Raw genomic sequence first — 14755 nt, 5'->3', positions numbered from 1 at the left:
GGGACACACTCATGTCACTTGACCGTGTGCCACACACAGTCTGAGGCACGGCCGTATGTTTTAACTTAGTGTGTTACATGACCTAGCACACGGTCTGCGACACGATTGTGTGTCACAAGTCAGAAAGTTACATGGTCTGACACACGGCCTGCGACATGACCATGTGCCCAACTCAGTGAGTTACATGGGCAGGGACACGGGATGAGACACGGCCGTGTGACCCCTGCTTTTGAAAATTTTCAATTTTTTCTTAAACCTTTTAATTTGTTTTAATTTAATCCCAAATTATTTATAAGCTATTTTTAGGGCCTCAAAGGCTTGATTTAGGGATCAAATGCTTGTTTTTTTTATATATTTTGATTGAGATTAAATTATTGAATGTTATATTGTTAAATGTTATACGATTGATCAGTAATACTCCGTAACCCTAATTCGACAATAGAGACTTGTTAGGGTGTTACACTCACAATCCTATGACATGCCAACTATATACAACGGTCTCATAAGGTCATAAGGCCAAAATATCCATATCATAATTACACATTTTTAATTATTGATTTGATGCACATTATCTCTATTCATATTCGTCAATTCACATCACAAACTTGAACACAATGCATACGTACCGAGTTCACATTTAATTGCACTTAAAGTGTCACAATAATGCTCATTGAGCCATCATATATCCGTTAACATGTGAGTGCATTAAAAACAATTTATCACATACAAAAACCTGTTACATTAGCATCATATTCCACAATGTAACACATACATACTTACTAACTTTTGCACATTTTCACTGCAAATCTTTATATCGCTAAAACAATATTATTATTGTCATTTGGCATATTTATATACCCACAATATAATATAATTCACAATATTGCATCATAATAATCAATTCATAGTTATTCACATATTCGCATAATTTGCCAAAAATAAAATAAGGAAAACAGAAAGCTTACACTCGAAACTTAGGATAGATTTTTAGGCTATTCCTAAGCTTCCAATCAACACAAGAATCATGTCTACAAGTAGCAATTCCAAATACTCATCAATTACGCTTTCGCCGAAAAGCCGAAAACCTAAATTAGCTTTTCCTTGTCTTTCGCCTTGCTTGTAGAAGGTTCCAACGATTTCGATGCTTCACACATATTAACCACACCATATACACAATCAAAATTCAGCCAAAGACTTAAACCAACCAAAAACGCAAGCCTAAGCTATATTCTTCAAGAAACTGAAATTTCGACTAACAAACTTAAAAATCAAATATCTCGGTCTATATTTAATCTTTTTGCCTAAAACGAATTCCATTCATCTAATTATTCACCTACGAATAATTCTCAACCTTTAAACTACTCAAAACTACTCAATTCATTGTATCGAAATTTTTGACATGTTTATGGCAATTTTAATGAAAATTCATTAAATCATTAGAAATCTTTAACAAAACTTTAAATTAAATTTAGGAACCTTCTAATCATGTTACAACTAATTGAAAAATATTTTGAAACCATGTTTTTATCCACAAACTCGAAATTCACCATTAAAAACCTGATTTTCGGCTTTTATTTAAAACATGTGTTTCAATAGCTAAGAATTTAGTTTAAGGGACTAGATATCATTTAAAACTCATAGAAAGTCGAATGGTTACCTTCGATGGAAGAAAAATGAGCTTTGACGCTAATCCAAAAAAACCCACATTTGGAAAAGATATAGATGATGAAGTTTTTAGGTAATTTTCTTGGTTTTTATACTGGTTTATAATTTAAGAGATGACAAAAGTCAAAAGGAATTAGGATTTGGAGTTCAAAATTAATTGAAATTGTAAGAGAGAATCAATGGACGGCAAACACAAATTTTAGGTAGTTTTTACGTGAAATAACTTAGTGAAGAGAGGTTATTTAACTTGGATTTTAAAATCTGGTTAAATTGCTTCATAAAAACTATCAATTTTGACTCTTTTAATCATCATTCTTATTTTGAAATTTAAAGAGATTTAAAACTCATTTTTGAAAATTGATTTAATTTTATAAAATCCATAATTGAAAACATTACCAGTTTTTCGTGTCACAAAATTCTGAATACTCTAAGGCTAAAATTCTTAAAATACCCTTAAAACTCCTAACCCTATTTTGGGGTGTTACATGAATAATCTAGAACTTGAGTTGGATTGTTATTTCCGAAAAAAGACAGTCTAAAAGAAGCTGTCGGGTAGTATGGTAGGCTGAATAGTTATTTTATTAAGTTCCCAAAAAATGATCAAAAGAGGTTAAAAACTTTGCAAGTTAAATTGTTTTTGGTATATATGGACTAAAGCTGATCATGGGTCATGCGGCTGGCCACCAAGGCCCGCTGAAAATGGGAGGATTTGGGTAAAAATATAGGCGAAAAATGGGCTTGGGCAAAAAAGAGGCTGTTTAGAAAATGGGTCAGCCTCGAGTAAGAGTTTTTGGCCCAGCTCACCATTTACCAAATTTTATTATATATTAATATATTTTTATTTTATTTTTAATCATTTTAATTTTTAATATAACCATTTTTTAGTATCATTTTATTTGTGAATTGTTTTAAGAATTGTTTTAGTATTATTTTTATTTGTTTTAATATTTGTTTTATGTTTTTAAATATATTTGATTTGTTATATTTTTAAATTTTTATTTAATGAAATAAGCAAAAAAAATTAATATGGGTCGGGCCGAGCCGGGCTCGAGCTTAGCAATTTTATTTCGGGCCGGGCTTGGACAAATTTTTAGGCTTATTGGGCCTAAAATTTTGTCTGGGCCCTGCCTGAACCCGGCACATGATCACCTCTAATATGGACCTTTAGACAAAACTCTAATAACCCTACTGACCAGACTTGGCAAATTAGGAGTTTAAACTCTAACCATAGGTACTCTAAGGTCTTTAAAAATATGAATATAACCTCAACTTGATAAAGAGAAGTTCATGGCTAATCTTGATTATTCTTTGACATCATTGCAACAAGATGTTAAAAGAGATTTCATCTGTCTTGTTTCACTAACCAAATGTAGGAAGGCTAAACTTAAAGCAGTTGAATTAATTGAAAGAGGTTATAAGGCACAATAAGAGAAGATATATGAGTATCTGTTGGAGATTAGGACCAACAACAATTTGTATCTAGATAACAAGTTGTTTCAAACGAAGTATGTCTATTTGAAAGCATGCAAAGATGGGTATAAGGCTGGTTGTAGGAGGATATCATATTTAGATGGATATTTCTCAAAGGGCTACTTTGGTGGTTACCTACTGGTAACTGTTAGGATAGATACAAATAGTGACATTTATCTTATTGCTTATGCTGTGGTTGAAAGTGAAAACCAAGCATCATAGTGTTGGTTCTTGGAGTTGTTCGCATTAGACTTGGAAATTATGAGCTCATATCAAATATCTTTCATGTCTGAAAAACAAAAGTTAAAACTCCATTTGTTTATTTTGTTTGATTTTTTTGTTTAGGATGTATGCCAAAGAATTAAACTGTTTTTGTTCTGTTTGCAGAGACTTGTAGAAGCAATATCCTTGTTTCCTAATATAGAAACAAAACATTGTGTTTGACACCTACATGCCAATTTTAAAAACACTTCTTTCAAAATAAAGACATTGAAAGATTTGCTTTAGAAAGCTACCAGAGCAAACACTCCAAGGGATTTTGAGGATGCCATGGTTGAATTGAAGAATACCAATCAACATGCTTATGATTAGTTGAAGGGAAAGAACCCTGCTCACTGGTCAAGGTCCAACTTCTTATTAATGAGCAAATCTGACATGCTCGTGAATAATCTTTGTAAATGCTTTAACAAGGTAAACCCTTATTTATTTTTTATATGCAGTTCATTAAGGAGCAAGTTTGATATTCATTCATCTTACTTATTGGTAAGTGATATTGGAAGCAATAAAGAAGCCCATTTTGACCATGATGGAAACAATTAGGTTCAAAATTATGTTGTTGATTGTCAAGACGAAAGAAGAAGGTAAAAAAATTAAAGGAAACTTGTGTCCAAAGACCAAGAAAAAATTGGATGCTAATATCAAATATTTCATGAGGTAATTTATTATTATTTTTAATCTATGTATGCCTTTATTTTGCTATCACATACTAGTGTTTCCCATCACATGTTGGTGGGGCTCATCACATTCTGTCTTTAATCTGGCTATGATATGTTAAATTGTCTTTTAGGTGTGTTCCATCTAACGCCCCGAATTTTAGGCCTAGAAGTTCTAGGTTTTGAGTGTAGGGATTGTGATAAGTTAAGTTGTGCGGTTTAGTGGTAGAATGGGCCCGGTGGTCTAGTGGTTGTGAGTGTGTTGGTTTGTCTCAGGGTTCTGAGTTCAAGTCCCTGTGTGGGCATTTTAGAAAACATTTGAGTTATTTCTGATTTCAGTTAAATTAATTATTTTATTTATTTGTCTTTAGTGTTATTATTAATTATTTTTATTTTTATTTACTTTTACTTGGCACATTATTTTCTATTCTGTTTCTTCTTGGTTTTTGTTCTTATGTTTTTCTTTTTGCTTTTTGGAATCGGTGGTGTTATGAGGTCGAAAGACCTTGATTTTCTGCTCCTCTGTCGTCTTCTTCATCATCGAAATAGGTGTGGGACTCAACTCTAGCTAATCTACTTATCTTTTATTTTACAAGTGTTGTTTCGGCTTTTCATGAGAATGCTTTGATTCTCTAGTTTTAGAGATTTGAAGGCTGAAAGGGATGTGATACTCTATTTTCTGATATGGTTTCGATAGTACCAAAGTTGGGGGATGGATTGGCGGCCAAAGTGGTTTTCGAGGCTATTTTGGGGTGGTTTCATGGCTTTCCCGACGGCCACACGGGCGTATAAATTTGGGAAATTAAGGTTTCAGCCAATTTTGGTGCCACATAGCATAGCCACACGACCGTGTGGCTGTCTTGGGAATTTTTGTCGAAAATCACACGGCTGTGTCCCTTGATCCACCCGGGCGTATGACTGACTTGAGAATTAGGGATATCACACGGGCTTGTGTTTTGAAACACACGGCCGTGTTTGGTGGCCACACAGGCGTGTGAGACCCTCACACGGTCGTGTCTACTCTGCACTTAAACTTAGTGAAATAGGACAGTGTCTTACATGGCCTGATCACATAGCCGTGCCTCTGTACCACACTGGCGTGTGCCTCTGTCACACAACCGTGTGCTACCCTTCATACGGGCGTTTAGACCTCCACACGACCTAAAGTGCTTCATTCGGCTAGAGCACACGGGCGTGTGGCCCTATCTCGCCAAACTTTGGATTTTAGGTCAAATGCAAGTGCAAATGCAACTCTGTATATTCCAACCCCCGACTAAGCCTTACTGGGGGTAATTAAAACTTTAATTTGGGCTTGATATGTGTGCATTTGTGATTGGTTGTAAGATAAGTTGATATTGGATCCGAGATACGAAGGTACACATATTTGATTATGTAACTGATTGACCGGATGTGTGTGTCTGCTTTTGATTGACTGTCTGAATTTGTATTTTGAATTGTGTACATCTGACTGCATACATACATATGCATAAATCTTTTTGGGTGGGATGGTGAAGAGAAGGGAGATTTACGATTTAGCAGTTTGCCTGCATTCTGAAAGCCCTTAATAATACCCAGAGGGTTATGGGCAGTCCCAATACCCTGAGGGTCGTGGACATTACTAATAATGGTATAGCGGTTTACCGCCTTGCACTGTACCACATGTACGTTAGCTATGCTACGTACCATTATCTGATCTGCCAATTATACTGCGCGTCTATACCGCGGTTCACTACATTACACAGTACAGCTTATACGCTAGTCTTGCTACGTAGCACATCTGATCTGGCAGTTATACTGCATGTTTGTATCGCAGTATTCCGCATGGCACCGTTCAGCTTACTGATAGCCCTAATACCCAGAAGGTTGTAGGCGGTCCCAATTCCTTGAGGGTCGAGGACAATATTGATGATCATCGTTTCTAGGCAACCTGGGATGACGTTATGTGGAGTATAAGGTTAGATAGGCTTTTCGAGGTTCTACTTGGAGTGCAGGGATGGGTGGGTTGATTAAATCCCCACAGGATATGTTGGGTTGGACGGAGATGGTGTGTTGGTTAGATGGGTGGGTTATTTTATAATTCATTTGCACTTATATGCGTTTGTGTGATTCTGCGACTGCAATATCTATTTGATTATCTGACTAAATTATTTGACTGTCTGATTGACTGAGAAGTCTGATTGTACTATTTGACTGAAAGACACTCGTGTATAAAGAAACCTTGTGTGATGGGCTAAGGCCCAACCGATTCTGATTCTAGAAAAAAGGCTTAGGCCAGTTTGTGACTTCTGAGAATTTATGATATTATGTCTAACAGAGCCATATGACTGTAAAGTTACATATGGTCTGTTTGTTATTATCGCTTTGTAAGTATGTTCCGCTGCTGAACTGTTTTCAGGTTTACTGTATCTATTTCTGCTTCGGTAGCTAGTTAGTTTGATCTCACACTAAGCTCGTATAGCTTACCCCCTCTTTTGTTTCCCCTTTCAGGTACATCTCAAAATTTTGGATGCTAGACTCAGTATGCGGAGGACTTAGACAGTGGCAAATAAGTTATTAGTTTGTGCGTTCAAACTTTTATTGGTTATTCAGTTTTGAATATAAGGTTTTAACACTGTGGTATAATTCTGTTTTAAGGTTTAATCATTTTATTATTCTGGTTTTTTTTAAATACTCGATATTAATTATTTCAGAAATTGAATTAAGAATGACTAGTTTTGTAAGATTTTCTCACGATTACTTCAGTGATCAATGTAACATTTTGAATTTGGTCTAGACTTCTAGGCCAGGTTTAGGGTGTTACATTCCATCTCATGTTGGTGGGGAGAGATACCAGGTTGAATGTAGGGATAAGTATTCGATCGAATCGAATGAAAAAATTTCGAGATTAAACTAAAACTAATTATTTAAAAGATATGGCTCATGGATAAAAAAATTATGTAAAAAATAAATAAGATTTGGTTGAAATCGTAAAGTTGAGGATTTGAAAATCCTAGTAAGTTAAGTTTGATCGGTGTAAATATGTTTTAAATATTATTTTGGATTTAAATTTATTTTATAGATTTTATATAAAAATATAAAAGAAAAAAAAATAACATTATAGAAATATTTTGTTACTATGAAAAAAAATTTAATCATTTTCCTATTGAGTTGGTGTTCGATTGACTCGTGACACTAACTCAGTTAGAGGCTTAAATATAACTAGATTTTGTTGCACCAATGATGTGGGTGAAAATATTTATGTAACAAATTTATAAAATATTATTATAAAAAACAAAAGTAGTTTTGGTTGAAATGGCAAAGTTGATATAGTGAAAAACACGATATCACGGCTTTAAATCTTATGATTCTTATATATATATATATATATATATATAATATTTCTGAAATTTTCAAAATATAAAAAGATATAAATGACCTCAAAATAATATTTATTACTTTATAAAGTAAATGAATTTTGGTAATTTCCTAATTGAGTTGAGACTAGATTAAAGACTGACACCAATCCAATCAATCCCTTAATGTATACTACAGATTTATCAAAATATAAGAAGACATAAACACCCTCAAAATAGTATTTGCTACTTTGTAAAATAAATAAACTTTTGGTAATTTCTTAACTAAGTTGTGGACCAATTGAAGGGTGACACCAACTTAGTTAGCCCCTTAATATATAGTATGGATATACAGATATGGGAAGAGATCCACTTACATAATGGTGTAATTTTGTATATTTTTATACAATTAAAATTTTAACAATTCAAACGTTGAATTTATCAATATAATTATATATGTCATGCATGTAAATTTCGAACTGAACTGATATCTTTATCATAGAGATCTAAAATACTATATATATATATATATATATATATATATTAAACGATTGAAAGCGGCTTACATAAAACTAGTAAGAAAATTTTAATTTACTCAAATTTTACATACGTGATCCATATGAATGGAATATAAAATATGACAGTTGGATTGTCAAAATATTAATCGTATAAAAAGATATTAAGGGTGTAAAGTTACTTTGTGGATCCCTCCTCCGTAACACTTGACGGAATTGGTGTCAAAATTATATTATTTTGAGTGTGTTCTTGTCATTTTATATCTTTTACCAAATAAAAAATAAAAAATAAAAACAAAACCTATACATGTAATAAAGTTGGAACCCAAAACTCTATATTTTCAACATTTATACTTTTCCATCAAACCAAAGTTTCATTTTTTATTTATATTAATTTTGTAAAAGTATATTTGTTACATTATTGTGTTTTTCACCCACATGGGTAGGTGTGTCATAATCTAGTATCGTATTTAATATTTTAATCGAGTTTGTGTAACACCCCTATCCCGTAACTGTTGTCGGAATAGGACGAGGCGTTAACAGAATTTAAGAATCGGATCAGAACAGTAAAATTTTGAACCTTTTCTTAAATAAAAGATCATTTATTTATATAACTAATAGACACAAACAAAGATCGAATTTAAAACTTATAAAAGTAAACTTCCATAAGATGCCATATTCGCATGGCTTATATACAATAGTCAAAATATCATTCTACTTATAGTTTATCATATACATGCCATAAGCTAAGTCCAAATCACATGATTACTACAATAGTAGATAGCGTGATTTAATCTTGACGATCCTCGAGCTAATAGTAAGAGTCAACGATCTACAAAAATAAATAGAGAAACATAACATTCAAAGTAAGCTTTCATAAGCTTAGTAAGTCTTAAGCAATTTAAACAGTTGAACTTAAAAACAAACCAAATGCTCGAAATCACATAACACTTTCTGAGTACAATACTATTTGACTGATTATGCACAAACACATATCATTTTACTCCGTTTATACTCAAACTCATATAAACATAGTATTTACAAGCTTCCGGATTAACTTTAATTCTTTCAAATTTCACTAGTGTATCATTTCTTACCCACACTTACTTTCAAAATTCATAGTTAAATGGCATATCGAAAACTATCTTGTAACTTTGCATAATAACTGAATACACACATATACAAATATACATATGAATTTACAACATCTTTTCATATGTTACTCATTACACATTCTTAATTCCCGTCAGATCAATCTCACATATAATATATATATATCACATACCTGAATCACTTAATGTGTAATAGGAGTTCAATTTATCATCATAGCGTAGGATCTCGTAGTCATATACTTTATCAAATTCACTAACACTTGGCCTGCGAGGTATAAAACTCGAACATAACACCAGCACGAAACCTACGGGACTTTAAACTCAGATATAATACCAGCACTAGGCCTGCGGGATTTAACCCGGATACACATAAAATATCATGCATATTTAATCATATATTAACACATCTCATTCAACATATCACATTAGTAGTCATTTGCTACAATCGGATATAAGCTTCATATGAACACCATCATTTACATTTCGGTTCAAAAGTCATACATAAATATCACATATCCATTTCACCATTCATACTTAATTTAAGTAGAACCAAAAGGTCACAATTCATCTAATATATACATATTGCTCACTGATTCACACACAACCTTTCAAATTAGCAATTATAAGATGGTTCCGCACATAGCCCATCCTTATCGATAATTTACGATGGTTTTACCCTTACTCACATATACAACATTTTTACCTATGCTTCTCAATTCACATTCATGATTCAATTCCAATCAATTTAACATGCATAAGTACATATCGCATACTTGGCCAACTTAATGTATTGAATGAATTCGATTGTCGATTTAACACAAGGTCTCATAGTTGAACCTAAACATGAAACCATTTCTTATAGGTTCGATTCACATCAATCATCATTTTCATTTAATTCACATGTACATAATTAGGTTGTTCGTACCTGAATAATTTACTTTACGGAACGAATCCACATATCGTATTAGCCCATAGTCTTATAACACCACACTTTTAATAGTTCACCTTATCGAAGTTCACAATTAATCACTTTAGTGCCAAGCCATATTCGGCTACCACAAAGGACTAATAATAATAATTTTATACACATCATGGTTTCCTTTAGTTATTTAATAATCACAAATCGTGATATCTCTACCAACACATATACGGCATAGTTTATTCATTGTAACACTCATTTAGTGCATCAAATTTCCAAGTCCAGTTCAACTTAAGCATAATAGCCATAATCGGCTTATAGCCTTAAATCATTACATATTCGGCACATTAACTAAATAAAATTTACATTCTCTTTGTCATATTAATTTAACTCTTAGGCATATAAAATGGAATCAAGCTTAAACACTTAAGAACTTACCTCGAATGTTACCGAACGATTACAACGGCTATTCGATTACTTTCTCTTTTCCCTTATCCGAATTTGCCCCTCTATGCTCTTGAGCTTAAATTCAACAATTTTAAACTTAGTCATTATTAGACTATTCAAGCATCACTTTCAGAATATAATATATATATATATATATATTCGAATTTCACACATACAGATCATAGTAAGCTTATAAGAAATCAATAAGCAACTCATTAACAAATTTTTGTCAATGTTTACCACATAATCATAATTTCACTGCAAGCTGTCTTCCTGAGCAACAGTCACTAAATCATTTATAACTGGAGCTACGAAACTCCAAATCAATTTCCGTTAATTTTCCCTGAAAATAGACTCATATATATTCTATGAATAAAATTTTCAGAATTTTTGGTTTAGCCAATCAATACCAGATTTTTCTTAAAGTTTCCCCTATTTCACTATTTGACTAATCTGACCACTCTTCACTACGAATCAAATTTCTCATTGTACAGAATTCAAAATATGTTCTCGTTGATTTCATTTGAAACTAGAATCATTAAGGAGTCTAAGCATATAAACTTTATCTTATAACCATTTTTGTACAAATTATAATGATTTTCTAAATAAAAGGAATAGGGGACCCCGAAGTCATTTGACTCTATCCCACACCACTTCAAATATCTCATTATCAGAAATTCATTTGCTTTCACGATTTCTTTTATAAGAAACTAGGCTCATTAAGCTTTAATTACATAATTTATTCAGCTTCTAAATCATCTCCCACAATTTATGGTGATTTTCCAAAATCACATTACTGCTGCTATCCCAAGCAGATTTATTACCAATTCACTCTTTCACACATACCTTGCATTCATATTATTTAAACATGTATATCACCAATCAATTTCATCACATATCTATACTTTCACTTACCCATAATCTCAATACAATACATCATGCTCAATTATACCTTAACTTATCCATTCCTTTCATTTAAACAACCCACGTAACTTATTCATTCATGAACACATTCGGCACTATACATCTTTACAAATATTTCTTGGCACCTTTATCATATTTTCACAATCGGCATAACCGTGTTACCAATCTAATACATCAAAATTTACTTATCCAGGACTACATTCAGCATATATATATTCACATAAACACAATAGCCGAACACTTCATGAAGTTACCGAGACTCATCATTTGCTATTTCACACACACTCACATCCAATCCTTTTTATTAAACACTCAAAATCAACCATCTTCATGCCTTATCACAAAAATATCAAAACACCGACCAAGACACTCTACAACCCATAGCCGAATGCATCACTTCAAACCAATAACAAAAATTGAGTCATGGGCTATGAAAGGAGCTTAGTAATTAACTCAATTTCACATAAATTATCAAGAAATAAAATTAAACATACCTTCAATTAGAATCACCAAGGCCAAATATCAAAGAGCCCTTTTTTTTCAACCTTAGATTCTGAGTTTTCTCCTTGGCCGAAATCCTCAAAATATCTTTCCTCTTTCTTTTTCCCACATTCGGCAAGAACAGGCAAGGATGTATGGTCCCTTTTTCTTTTCTTTTTTTTTTTAATTCATTCACCTTACCCATTAACTATTATAATATTAATATGTAAGGCATATATGGCTATTCCACCATCAACATGGCCGGCCACTTACTTAAAAATGGGGAATTTGACATACAAATCCCCATATTTTAAGCCATGCAATATTTGACCACTACACTTCAACCTATCACAATTTCAATATTTTTCACATAAGTCCTTTTTAATTAATTTCACATTTAAATAACAAAATTAAAGCATGAAATTTTCACACATACACTTTCACATGTAATAATCATAGAATATAACATTTAATTATTTTTGTGACTCAATTTTGTGGTCCTGAAACTACTTCCCGACTAGGATCAAATTAGGACTGTCACAGTTTGTATCAGCCGTCAACTGGATTCCAACTTAGTCGTAAAGTTACAAAAAGCCCTTTATTTTTACAAAGCAATAGATATTATTTTGATGTCAGTTTTGTCTTTTCGTAAAAGTCCAAAAAAATATTTGCACATGATGAGATTCAAACCCGAAACATTATAATCTTTTAACATCCCAACTTTACAATTTCAACTACACTAACATTGTTAGTTTGTGTTTACATGACACAATTTTATTAATTTATCTTTTACTTTATTAAAATACTAAATTATTATTTTTCACGGTACTTAATGGAAAAGAGCCTTACATAGATAATAGTATTAGTGATACGCAAAAATTAGATTAGATTAAATTAAATTAAAATTTGATGTATATAAAAACACAAAAATTTTAAATTTAGCCCGAATTTATTTATAATTTTCATATTTATCCTAAAATTATTAATAAATTAAATTCTATATAAAAGAAAACAGAAAGGAGATAAATAAGGAATTCCGGTCTTATCTTTGGTCCATCGTCCGCAGGATATTTTAACTTTTCTTCATGGAAATCCCTTTAGAATAGAACAGAAGGGTGGCTCCATCAATGGTTTAGGATTTAGCCCATTATCTGGTCCACGGATCCAGTTGCATTGCTTGGGTTCTATCTCATCTATTTCAATTTGGTACATTGATCTAAGATAATGTCCAAATGGAACATATATCTTCTCTGTCCTGTCATCTGTTCTTCTTTTTTTGTAATAATGGAACTCACACAACTTATTCTGCTAAAGTACAAAGTATAAATGATTTGATCTATGGGTTCAAATATGTTATCATTGTTTCTACCAAACTGGTAGACTGGTAACATAATATTTCTGGGTTGTCCCAACTGTTGTGTCACCTTCAACAATTTGGGAACTGTATGCCTCAGCTCCAACCACACATGCTTTTGTTTTACCTACTCACTTACAAACCCTAACCCCACATTTCTATGTTAAAGTCTTAACAAAGTCATCTTCCATGTCTCAAGAAGAAGAAAAAACCAGTAGAAAAATTCATGAACCCAAGTATGGGCAATGATTAGGAAGATATAGGGAATCTTGGTAAGTGGTAAAAGTCCATTGCGAAATTCAATTATAAGTCTCACCATTAATAATTAAGTTTTCAACTTGCAAGATTAAAGAAATGGATGCTTGTAATTTAAAGAATAAAGTTCATAAGAACAGAGAAAAGGGTTTCCAATGAGTGAAATAAAAAAGTTGAAAGGTGCAATTATATGAGGTTAAAAAACCTTGTCATTTTTGGGCTTGGACCCATTCCCTTTTGCCACAACATTATTTATTCCATCTTCCCAACTTGGTTTTCACACTAGACCCACATGTATATTTGATACGAGGAAAATAATTAAATTGTATGTTTTTACGAGAATTAAAATATAATTTTATTATTTTAAAAGATTAAATTAAAAAAATTATCAATTTGTTTAAAGTCAAGGCTCACTTGGTTGGTTATTGAGAATTTGGTAGCGGCTAAAAGGTGAAAAAAAATGATTTTAGAGTCAAAAAAGGGGAGTTTGGAAAAAAGGTCCTTCCATTGTTGTAGCCCTTGGAGGAAAGAGTGAAAAAGGATAATGATAATCTAAGGAATGGATTGATTACAAAATGGTCATCATATCTTTAATTTGTTGCATTTGGGGTTTAGAAGATTTTGCATGCTTTGTCAATAAGTTGGGGAGTTTTGCAGGATCGAAATGAAAAATAGATTCCAAGTTATAATCGATATTTGAGATTTTGTTTTGTTATTGAGACTGAGTTGTGGGGCATTATGGATGGATTATCACTTCTTTTGGAGTGAAGTTATGACAATGTGATAATTCAGACTGATAGCATGGAGGCCGTCTTAATAATTCAAGACTAGACTTATAATGATTCGGATTCAACTTTGGTTAAAAAAATTTACCAACTTTTATCAAGAATAGGATATTGAGTCATTCAAATGTTTAAAGTTTCTCCTATAAAGGTTTAGTCATTTCATTATAATCCAAAAAGTTACACACATTTTTATATATTGAAGAAGAGTTGAATGAGTCAATAGAACGCTTTAATTTAATTAATACCAAATGTTGATGAAATTATGTTTTCAAAAGGGAAAAAGCAGCAATGATAAATGTGGAATGCAAGTGGATGAGGGGAAAAGATGTAGCATTGAATTAAGAATAGAAATGGAAGAGGGTGTGGGTATGGCATAGACATGATTCCTTTTCGTAGCGTTGGTAATGAAAATTTAGAGTTTGGGAAACTTAAATACGCATTGGGTATGGAAAAGTTGACCATTACATCAAACATTATAGATATGTTAGATAGTAGAGGAGATTACACCCAAGATTTGATTAAGATTGCTTTTTGACATTCTCGAGATTATTAAGACTAGAATAAC

General features: G+C 32.3%; 1 long non-coding RNA gene across 3 annotated transcripts; it reads right to left on the bottom strand.

Moving 5' to 3' along the window:
- Positions 1 to 8709: 8709 nt before the first annotated feature.
- On the bottom strand, positions 8710 to 12041 carry LOC128286885 (uncharacterized). 3 transcript variants are annotated; one of them, XR_008277564.1, is made up of 3 exons: positions 11811 to 12041; positions 10384 to 10467; positions 8710 to 8746 (listed from the first exon to the last, which is right to left on the bottom strand). It is a non-coding gene; the product is annotated as an uncharacterized LOC128286885 (long non-coding RNA). The 3 variants fall into 3 exon arrangements; XR_008277566.1 differs by lacking the exon at positions 8710 to 8746 and adding an exon at positions 8958 to 9331; XR_008277565.1 differs by lacking the exon at positions 8710 to 8746 and adding an exon at positions 8958 to 9291.
- Positions 12042 to 14755: the final 2714 nt, after the last annotated feature.

Source organism: Gossypium arboreum, chromosome 13 (assembly GCF_025698485.1).
Source record: "Gossypium arboreum isolate Shixiya-1 chromosome 13, ASM2569848v2, whole genome shotgun sequence".
Lineage (NCBI taxonomy): Eukaryota > Viridiplantae > Streptophyta > Magnoliopsida > Malvales > Malvaceae > Gossypium > Gossypium arboreum.
Note: the sequence above shows the minus strand (reverse complement) of the source record. Positions and strands in the feature narration are given on the sequence as shown.